The following is a 10931-nucleotide window of genomic DNA, read 5'->3' on the forward strand; positions in this document are numbered from 1 at the left end:
AATTGATATCTTGTGGAAATTCCGGTGTTTAAGGGTGAGAAGGAACGAGACGATTACGCTGTAAGGCGTCTGATATGGAACGGCGATAATTTAGATTTTCGAAACTTTAGCAGGTTTATGGGGTGTTGAACATTTCTGAGATCTCCGAGATTTTAAAAGATTCGTGATACTCTAGCTAACTTTACTGCTTGTAAGTTCTAAAGATTTCTAGCGATTTTGTACATTGTTAGGAAATTCGTATGTGTTATATAAAAATATGTTCATATAAATCATGGTAATATACATATTCATGTCAATCATTCTCGAAAGTTATATCTTCAGTTACATATATTTAGTGTATTTAAGGTACAAATGCACGTCAAGATATAAAAACAAATGAACGATTGATATATGTTACAATTATACCTAACCAATTACAATTAAAATATGTATAACGAATTGAAATCATATAATCATATTATGTTGGTACAATAAAGAAATAGGAGAAGAGATACAATTAAAACGCGTTTTGCAGTGTATCAAAATTTCAATTAAGTTTGGAAATATCATAGAATCAATGAATCTAAAAATGAAAGCTCTTGTTTTCAAATCCGCGCGTACTTTCGCAAAGCTCAGCGTCTGAAGTTTCTGATACCTCAAAAATATTCTACGTCGTTTTTCTACAGTATTTAAGAAATTTCAAAACTCGTGAAACAATCAAGACACAGTGCTAGGAATCCCTGGAACCACCTGTGACACTAGAACCCTCTGAAATATGACCTCAACTATCCGATTCTGCCCGGGAAATGTTAATGGTTCAGCAACCGAATTAAAGCCAACGAAACGTCCCCATGTGCAGAGAGGCCACTCAGACTACAGGCAAAGAGAAACGAAACCTTATCGAGATCATCGGAACGTTTTAATCAGATTAAATGGACGCATTCTAGATATTCGAGAATTCACTTTACTCCTTTCGTCTCTGTCATATACATATAGCTGGAGGCAAACTATCGAATATTCGTAAAGCATAAAAAAAGCGCACTTCTCACCCTGTCTCAAACAGAAAAATGCTATTTACTCGTTTCGAGTTTATTCCACCTCTTTCAATTTATCGAATATTTTTTCGTAATTATTGGGTCGATGGGATAAACTTGGAATAGATTATAATTAGGTTGCGAGTATTTACGCAAATTCATATTTTTATGAATTGTAGTTCTAAAAAATAATGGAATCTAAACGGAAAAGTATATTACCTAATAAATATTGCAGTGAATAATATATTTTGAGTATTAATCTTGAATATGATGTGCATTTGTTACTGTGCATTATTGTTGTGTGCGTATCACACTTTTCTGTACACTTGTCCACCTTTAAATTTCCCACAAATGCGTAAAGAAGAATCTGCAGTTTATAACGCACAAAGATTTCACAATTTTTTTGAGATGACATATGTACATGTATATAATTGATTAAACACCAAAAAGCACACACAAAATAACATCATAGCATATCTATTAATTTCTCACAAATCTTTTCTATCAACTCAATCGTAACTTTCACTTCATCTTCGCAATACTTATACAAATTTTCATTTTTTCTCGTCACTGACCATTTTTCTTATTCTCCAATAACAGTGATCCAAAAGTGAATTCCGAAACTACGTTTTATGATATGATCTTTTTGACCTTGATCACCAGTTGGAAATTATTCATCGAGAATAATGGAGCGCCGATGTAAACTGATCAGTGATGAATATAATCGAGAACCGGGGAATACATCCGGCAGGGGCATCGCAACTGTTTCGAATATTCAGCTTTCGTTGCACGACGAGGAGAAAATGGGATTTTTTCGTCCCCTATACCGTGTCGTTTGATCGTGCTGTAATTGCACTCGGAAATTACTGGACCTCGGCGAGCGTGTATACGTCGATGCTCCACCCGTCTGGAAAATGAGAGTCCCTCTGATCCCGTCTGGCGACGGCCATTATCATATAGAATTTTAAATCGCCGTGATTCTACCGCATCACCGACACGATCGTACAGTGATATCTCTCTCTTTCCCACGTTATTCGTTATGTTTGAATATCCATGGAATTTCTTTCATCTGCCGAAAAAAGTGAAGTAGCGGACCTGCTACTAATCATGCTGCCTTTGAAAAATCTGAAGCGTAGCAATTGGAAGCTATGAAGAACTGATGTTTTATTCGGTATTATGTAGTCTATTTAATTTGTAAATCACAGTCTATGTTAAAAATATAAAATGGTACTATAGTTATATTCTCTCAGAGCATAATCACTGAAAAATGTAGCGAAATATAGTTCCATTTCGCATGATAAACAATTAGTAGATGAAACGAAGTATATGAACAATTTTACTAAAAATGAATCTAATTAAAGATTTACGAAGTTTTGTACGAAATATAGGAGTTTTATTAAAAAGAGTACGAACCATATGATCACATACGAATTATAGAGATCCATATGAAAAATGTAGATGAATAATTCTATTAAGAAAATAGAGGAATAGTTAAAAATTAATTAATTAATTAATAAAATAGTTAAAAATTCACGGAGTTCTACACCGCATATGAAAATTACATTGAATCCAGTTAATGCATATGGGAAATTCCAATGAACAATCTTTCCAAAGACAATGAAACTAGCGAAAAATTCACAAAATTTTAATTATCTATAACATATTACCATATTACATTATTTATAGTGTAATTCGTAATAGCTCGTTAAACAAAAATCGAATTGATTATTTTACACATTTTAAGGTTCTTAAAATTGCCACTGCGTCCGTGTTTGACCATGGGAGTAAACCTTCACTTATTTTATGCAAGTGTATCTATCAATATCGTCAACTTGTAACACAAACGTCGGTAATGTTGTACAGTTCGATAGCGAAAGGAGATCCTGCTCCACCTCACACATGCGATAATTCATCCTGTACATTTTCCAAGAACTCTACCTATTTTCCTCCCTTATCCACTTTCAATCTTCCACATCCGTAGATAGACGAAGAAACGTCGCCGATTCCAAATGGCAGGCAAACTTCCATTTTGTCCCATCAAACGTTCCTGAAACGGATCTTATACTCTTCTTAACACCCGTGAGAATGGATCACGCGTTCGCCAAAGATCAATCCCCTTTCTCACCATTTCGTCAGACCTCTATTCTCCCATCTAGATGAAGCTCCAACACTTGGAGTCCGCAGTGGCTCGTTTCGCGGGTCCATCGATTTCTCCGGATGGTAGATCACGCGTGGCCATCGTCCAAGCCGACCATTGTTCGGTCTAACGGCGACGCGGAATCGGCCGGACGATAATGGAGCACCGATGTAAACGGATCGAGCGTCGATAATCCGTCGTTCACGGAAGAACTCGGACCGTTACGACTGGCAAAATGTGGGCCACCGCGTTTCAGATAACCTACGTACGTTCCGCTCTGTGATAAAGCCATTGTTATCGCGATCGGGCGACTTGCTTCCCGCTTTCGAAGCGGTTTCATCCTCTTCTCGGTGATCGAACGACAGTCACGTATCCCTTATCCGATGACTTCTGGCCGACAACACTTGCAATCGTCACGACTGTCCATTTGGATTTTTGGCTGACAATTAAGATGGGTTAGATCGGTTTTTGATGCGATATTTTTGCAACTCGGTAATTATTAGACTAGCAACAAATTTATGGAAATTTATACTTTTATAAACATTACTGAAGAAATATTATCTAGGCGAATATTTGTTTCAGCCACGTGCTAAATAGGTGTATTTCACTTTGAGTATTTTATATATATATTCTTGCATTTCACGTGCACTCTGGGCATTTTTGCACCTGTAAATTCTTCATAAATGCATCAAAATCCACAATACAGTAAGTATATTTCATAAAACTTGGAAATAAAAGGTACGAACTAAAGAAAAATTGAAGCTGAAGAATAAAATGCAGGTGAATTATATTCAGGTTTAATGATTTATGATTGATATGTTTTCCAGTAAATTTCTAATTAACTTCGTCTTTCGAACGGTAATTGAAATGAATTAAATTTAAACATGTCTATCGATTTATCAGTGGAACGTTAAGATTATAGGAAAAAACTTTTGGAATAAAATTTTAAGACTGTGATAGCGTTAATAATAAAATGAAAATTTTTGTAAATTAAGAAATTAAAGTTAAAGGTTGTGGAATATTTATTTGCTAAATGAAAATTGTTTCTGTAAGAGAATCTCCAGTGGTTCTAAGACTTTTTGAGACACATCAAAGAGATAAGTAGCAACCCAACACCATGGAGGATAGTTTCATCCCTTAATTTCGTACCTCGGTAGCTAAAGGAAGATATATAACGTCTAATTCTGTTTACTGCATAATTACGCAAAATTAAATCAAAATAATGGAGGGTTTTAATGGTATCAGCTTTTGGTACACACCTGTCTCATAAATTTGCCAAGTATGATAAAAATCACTAAAAATTTTCTGAAGAGATAAAACAACTTTTAGTAAATAAACGTACAACAAACCTCCAATTGTCTAACATTTCTCGATATAAAAGAAGTCGTAAAACGATCTACGCTGTAAGATCAGTTGTTCTTGAAGAAATTTTGAAGCGACTAACGACTCAACTGTCCTCCATAATTCACGATATCTTATTCCTCGAAAATCGGAATCAGGTGGCCGGTTGCCACGGTAGCCCAGTTTTTCCCTTCATCCGCGTGATTATCGCCATTGTGGCTAAACGAAATAAATTGAACCCCTCGTCTAGCCGACACTCCTCCCACCCCATTTACCCTCTGATCCTTTCGTTTCTTTCTGCAAATGGAAAAATTATTCCCACGATATCGTAAATCATCGACCATTTCATTTACTCTCTAAAATTTCATCAGACTTCTCATTAACCCCGAAATACAACAAAGAACTTCTTCATTGCGAAACCAACACGAAAACTTCCTTATCCCTTTTTTCAAGAGTTTCGAGAAGAAACGTAAAATTTGTTACAACTATGTTTTGTACTTTAGAATACCTTCAACACTTTCCTTTTTTGCATACGCAATGCCGCTTGCATGCGAAGATTCATGGCAAAAGTGCTGCACAGCTTCGTTATGCAAAATACACGTCTTCGTTTCGTCTTTTCAGAGAATACGGAAATTTTCTGCGAAAGATGAAATCGTTGCAAGGGAACGATCTTATTTATGAACAAAGGAAAAAGATAAACTTAATTGTTCTAATTGTAGTTGTAATTCGTTTACTCGCGATCGTTGAAGAGAGAAAATGTTTCGAAGATTGTTAAGAAGAACGTACGTAAGACATCGAATAATAAATAACCCGGCATAGCAGAGAGAGTGTGTTTATTGTCGAAAATGGCTACATTTCACCTTCAGTATTCCACGGATGGATTGATCGGATCGTTAAAAAAACTGTGCAGCTGCGTTTCCCCTGCGTACATTTTGATTTAATCGTTTCGATAATGAATGGCGATAGCCGGCAAAACAACTAAACACGAACGTATGGATGAGTAAACAGGAGAAAATCCTTGTTAATTGAAATTAAGTGAAAGTCGGAGCTGGAAGCCGTGTAGAGGAGATATAGCTATGTAAAAGATTTCATTCTCATTACTATCGTGTTGTACATTATACGAATTAAAGGAACTATTATTATTGCATACCAATATATGAAATGCGCAATTTTTAATTGCCATTTTAACAATAGTGCTGTATGAATTGATTTACACAAGGTAATTTAAGTAAAGATTTTTAGGTACAGGTAGACCGTTGTGAAAGGTTTGGCGCGTTATATAACAGGACATTGCTTTTAATTTGATTTGTGTTATTTAAGAGATTGTTAGTGCTGTTTGCTATGCTTTGGGTAGGGAAGGTACATTCTGTAATTAACAATCAGCGCCTGCAATTAGTTGACTTTAATGATTCAAAGGGAAGTTGCTAAGGAACAGTGAATAAAATTTCAAAACACAGAGAAACAGAATCGGAGTGAAGCGAAATGGAAGGTCCAGAAATCTTGAACGATTGCAATAATTTAATTGCTTTCATCGTGAAACGTACAGTTTAAAGAGTACAAAAGCTCGGATATAAAGAAAGACACTAAAAAGTTAACTATTTCTATTACTAGTCAATTATTTCTATTTAAAATCAATTTTAAGACCGATATCTCATAATCTGTGTCCATGTGAATACACATCATACTGTATATGAATAGAAATAGCATACTAAATATGGACAAGATGACTGTTAAAAAGAAAGGTAAAGTATGACGGAGAGCATGTTGAATGGGAATTATGTAACTCGTTTCGTATGCTGTTTGTCTGCAAGTAAAAACCATTTCCAGAGACACAAAGGAAACGTCACTTTCTCTGTTATTTCTCTCGCGTTTCTTTATTTCAATCCTCGTTCCCTTCGCTCGTTGGAATATTTAAAAGGGGCCAAAATTAAATTTCGCTCGCCTTCCTTCAAAGAACTAGAAAACAAAGGGTTGTCTTGATCATCGGCCCCGTTGTAAAAGCTTCTTTCCTAATTATGATACTTAGCAGTTTTATTTCCTCCCTGTCTATCGATTTACACAGGAATTCTGACCAAAGGCACAAAGCCTTTGAATAGGTACCATTAATTGCCATCTTTCTCGTTTTCCTTCGGGTCAGTGTCTATGACGGCGAATTTCCCTGGCAACCGGCACAAAAGACGATAGTTCCAAGCAAAATACGTGGTTCGAAAGCGTGTAATACGATCGGTAAGAAGCCAGCTCCCTTAAAATCACAATGGGATTTTTCGGTTTTCACAGGTGTCTTCTCTTCTAATTATCTTACCAATCAGATAATGCGACCCAATCCCCTTTTGCTTTCGTTTCCCTTCCAGTCTCTCAGTATCCTTTGTCTCGAAATCCCTCTTTTCTATTAGAGCACTCACAGTTTCAGTTTGTTCCAAAACGTTCGTTAAACCGTTCAGATTGAAAGAATAAATTTCATTACCTAACCGTGTCATATTAACTGACGATCTGAAAGTAATCTTAATTAATTTCAATTCGTATTTCGCAACCGTATATTTCATGCTGTAAATTAGCTCGTTTTCCTTCAAATAATCGAGGATTTTTATTTTTAGAAATATAAGGAAAGATAATGTGCATTAAGCATCCTTTTCCCTTTGATCATTATTTAAACATACCTAAATGTTTACAATGTAATAACAATCGATAGTATTTTATTCGAGCAGCGTTCATCGTATTTTTCGTCTCAACAGCGACTTGATAATTATTACTGTAAAAGCAAACAAGACATTCGCAAATTTGGAAATTTGCAATTTTCTTCAAAATTGTTTTTTTTTCGACAACTGTGGGTATGGGGGAAGAAACGTTTTGCAGATTCGTGTTTGCCTCACAAAAATCTAAAAGAATCGCCTAACGAAGATCACAAAATTAGCTACGTATTGAACAATGTTATCGAACTCTCTCTCTCTCTCTCTCCTTCTCTCTCTCTCCCTCTCTCTCTCTCTCTCTCTCTCTGTCCTCAGAACTAGCTTCCTGTTTATCACAAGATATCTTAATTATCGAATTATCTCCCCAAAACTGCCCTCTTGTTTATCATTAAATATCTTAATTATCGAACTCTCCAAAACTGGCCTATTGTTTATCACCAAACAACGAAAGAGCAATCTGCTTTAATCCCTCCATTATCCCCAAAGCCAAATATCCTTTTGTCCTTGTTATGAACTAATGTTTCGAACGATCGTAATAATTTCCGTCTAATCGCGACATTTCCCAGCGAAAGCTTTTAAATATCGTATTCCACGGTACCCCTTAATTAGCGACAATACCGTTCCAGGCAATTCCACGACCGAGTTAATCCGAACTTTCGATGTCGTTAAATCGGGAATTCTAATTGATGATACGCGCTAATTCCATCGATAACTTGTGCAGCCGTTTCCAGAGCGGCGATTTTCCACAGGAACTGGCCGACAACGCATTTTTCACGTTGACCTCGCGAACTCGATCCATCGTGGAAGATGAAGAGCGGCCGGTGAATTTACGTCTCACAGCCAATTTCTACATTCGCCTGGAAACGAATCAATCTTAACCATAATTCTAATAAAAGCGTTCTTCGTGGAATTTCACGAGACAAGTCCAGGAGCATGGAGCATTATCAGATAAAATTCAATAAGTTGTCGTCTAATCGTGTAATTTCCTTGACGATATCTCATCAGGATTTTTCCATTGTCTGTACAGTTCTTTATTGTCGTCGATGTTCACTGGACACAAAAGGAAGAGAGATTCGAATTTTCTATGTTTTCTTCTCATTGTTGCTTGAAAAAGGACGTAGATGGGGAAGCGAAACTGTATATTTCTCATTCGATAATAGCTGTGATTCTTTCTTTCTATGATTAATCATTATCCTTCTGTGATTCTTTTATATTTAGGATTTCTTTCGTATCGCTACTTCTTTTACTATCCTTTTTTTATCTTTGTACCTTTCTATCTCGTCTCACGATAAATCGTCGTAACTCTACGTCCCTTGGATGAGAGAAATCGAACAAGTCGATTACGAATTAAATCAAACGGAACTCAACGCAGCCTTGTCTCGTTGAATTATGATAATTCGATGCTCATCGATTATTCATCGGTATAACACCGCGTGGAATGGCTAGATCGCTCCATTTTGCCATTCCTTTTGTGGTAGGAACGAGAAGATTATCAGAAATTCGGTTCATTTCGTTAAATTATAGTAAGAGAAGGAAATGTAAAATTATGGTAAGAAAAAGACGAAAGAAAATATAAAGACTTCAAGAAAGACATTAATGTATTTAATTTATAGGTAATAGAAATTCACACAAAGAAAAACTTCAAGCGGTGTAATTGAATAATTTTCAACGGGCGAAGGCATGGGTTCATTCATTTTTTCCACAGTTTTGTTCCTGTTTCATGCTTTTATGTTGATCGTTAATAGGCATCGCGGATCCATATATCAGGTCCCTGTCGCTGCTCCTCTGTTTATATTCAAGGGTTAAATTAATCTCAAACTTATGCCACACCGGTGAACTAACTTCAAGAGGCAACGTAACTTCAACTTTATCCGCAGTTGCAAAACGTAATTCCATCATGCAAGCCTGCTACATCGATATAATGTCAGCTTCCTGCTCGTCTCCCTCTGTTTTCCGCTCATTTTCTATTATGATATACGACAAGTGCAAAAACTATTCACATACAATTCTAAATATTTATTATAAAATTTACATATTCGTTAATTCGTTGAAGTTCATGTCATTTGGCAATACCTTCATATGATTACAAAATGGAATTATAATTTAATGAAAACGAAATGTATTAACCTGAGAAAAAAATGCTTCATTGGAAAATAGAGGTATGTGCCAGTACTTTTTGTAGTCACTGTACGAAACTACTCAATGAAGTTGTTTGATTTCTTTTTTATGTCGATGTAGATAAGGGTACCTTACCATTACTTATTTTCCCGATGAGTCTTCCATAGAAGGATTCCAACGGACAAGATTACCAAAATGTCGACGAAAATCGCTATGAAACAAAGTCCTATGATGTACGCCGTAATCCACATCAAATCCAACGTTATCGCATCAAGGCAGCCCACTGGTGTCACGTTCCTCTTCTTCCCATCGCTGTTATCGCCTACGTCGGGGCTAAGTACAAAAGGAACATTCGACAAAGTGGAGGAAAAGAGGACCTCGCGCATCCCCCTCCCTTTTTCTTCTTTCCCTGCTTTTCCCCTTTTCTACTTTATGACGATGAAGGGATCCACAGTGGCGTAGTTTAGGAACCACTCAAAATTCCTCAACATTCTGCGTTTAACACCCTTTGCTTTTATTACGATACTATTGCATTTTTTTCAATTTCAAAATTCTTTGTATTTCTTAATTTTGTTTATCTTATTCAAGATTATTTTTACTTTAAGAGTTTTTAACATAGACAAGATATAATCGGGTGAAAGAATGTAGAAGAAGAGTTAAAGAATGATAACACAACACATTAATCAACGTGCGACCCAGATTTTTTCTGGTTAATTCTTCCAGAATGTTTTTCCTTGTATTTAGCTTGACAGAATCTGAAAAGCTTTATGACGAAAAATTCGTTCGTAGGAATCCAAGAAGTACAAATCTAATTTTTCTCTAAAAATCCGCTACATGTTATTTCTAAGTATAGTGACAGTGAGATGCAACAATCGCAATTGACTTTCCCCCCTATTTATAGTATGTTGTTTACCCGACCATTTTTTAGTGCGCGGAGAGAGAAGCTTTCTTAAGAAGAACACACCCAACCTTTCGGGGCTTTAGTATATTAGCGTTAGAGTAACGAAAGTCTGTGAAAAATATCACACCCCAGGGGACTCGAAACTCAAGACCTTAAGAATTGTGGGCAAACACGCTACTCTCTAAACCCGCCAGTTGGCTGATTTACATGAACTGACTTTGACTGTTTAAGGGTACTTCCTCTGAAGAAACTACTTTCTCCTATAGTAAAAACATGCAGTGGTGTCTCAACTAATGCGATCACGACGTAAATTTAGCGAAGGCTGATCCAATTAGTAGAAACTACAATTTAAATCCTTTCCTCATTGACAATAAGAGTCTAGCAATTTAAACTGGCACAAATTTATCGATACAATGCGATATTGTAAATTCCAATTTAGACTTTCCCTTAATAAAAATTAACAGATTTACTAATTTTCGTTAAGAGATTTCTTGCTGTCATGCGATAACATTTTAAATTCTTTCTCTCTCTCTCTCTTTCCCTCTGTTCCTCTCTCTACCCATCAAAGACAGCCGACTTTTATTATTTGAAAGTATCTCGCGCAGGTATTTCAAAATTTACGAATTGCACAAAAATGCAAAATGTAATATGGAAAAATACGTAAACGTGGAAAAATATCCGAAACAAAGTGTTCTCATATTTAGAGATCGAAACTATAACCTCGTAATTTAAAT

The 10931-nt window shown here is 36.0% G+C and overlaps 1 long non-coding RNA gene across 1 annotated transcript; it reads right to left on the reverse strand.

Moving 5' to 3' along the window:
- Nucleotides 1-8758: 8758 nt before the first annotated feature.
- LOC132912583 (uncharacterized) lies at nucleotides 8759-10160 on the reverse strand. Its single transcript, XR_009659238.1, has 2 exons — nucleotides 9432-10160; nucleotides 8759-9142 (listed from the first exon to the last, which is right to left on the reverse strand). It is a non-coding gene; the product is annotated as an uncharacterized LOC132912583 (long non-coding RNA).
- Between the last annotated feature and the right edge of the window lie 771 nt (nucleotides 10161-10931).

Source organism: Bombus pascuorum, chromosome 12 (assembly GCF_905332965.1).
Source record: "Bombus pascuorum chromosome 12, iyBomPasc1.1, whole genome shotgun sequence".
Lineage (NCBI taxonomy): Eukaryota > Metazoa > Arthropoda > Insecta > Hymenoptera > Apidae > Bombus > Bombus pascuorum.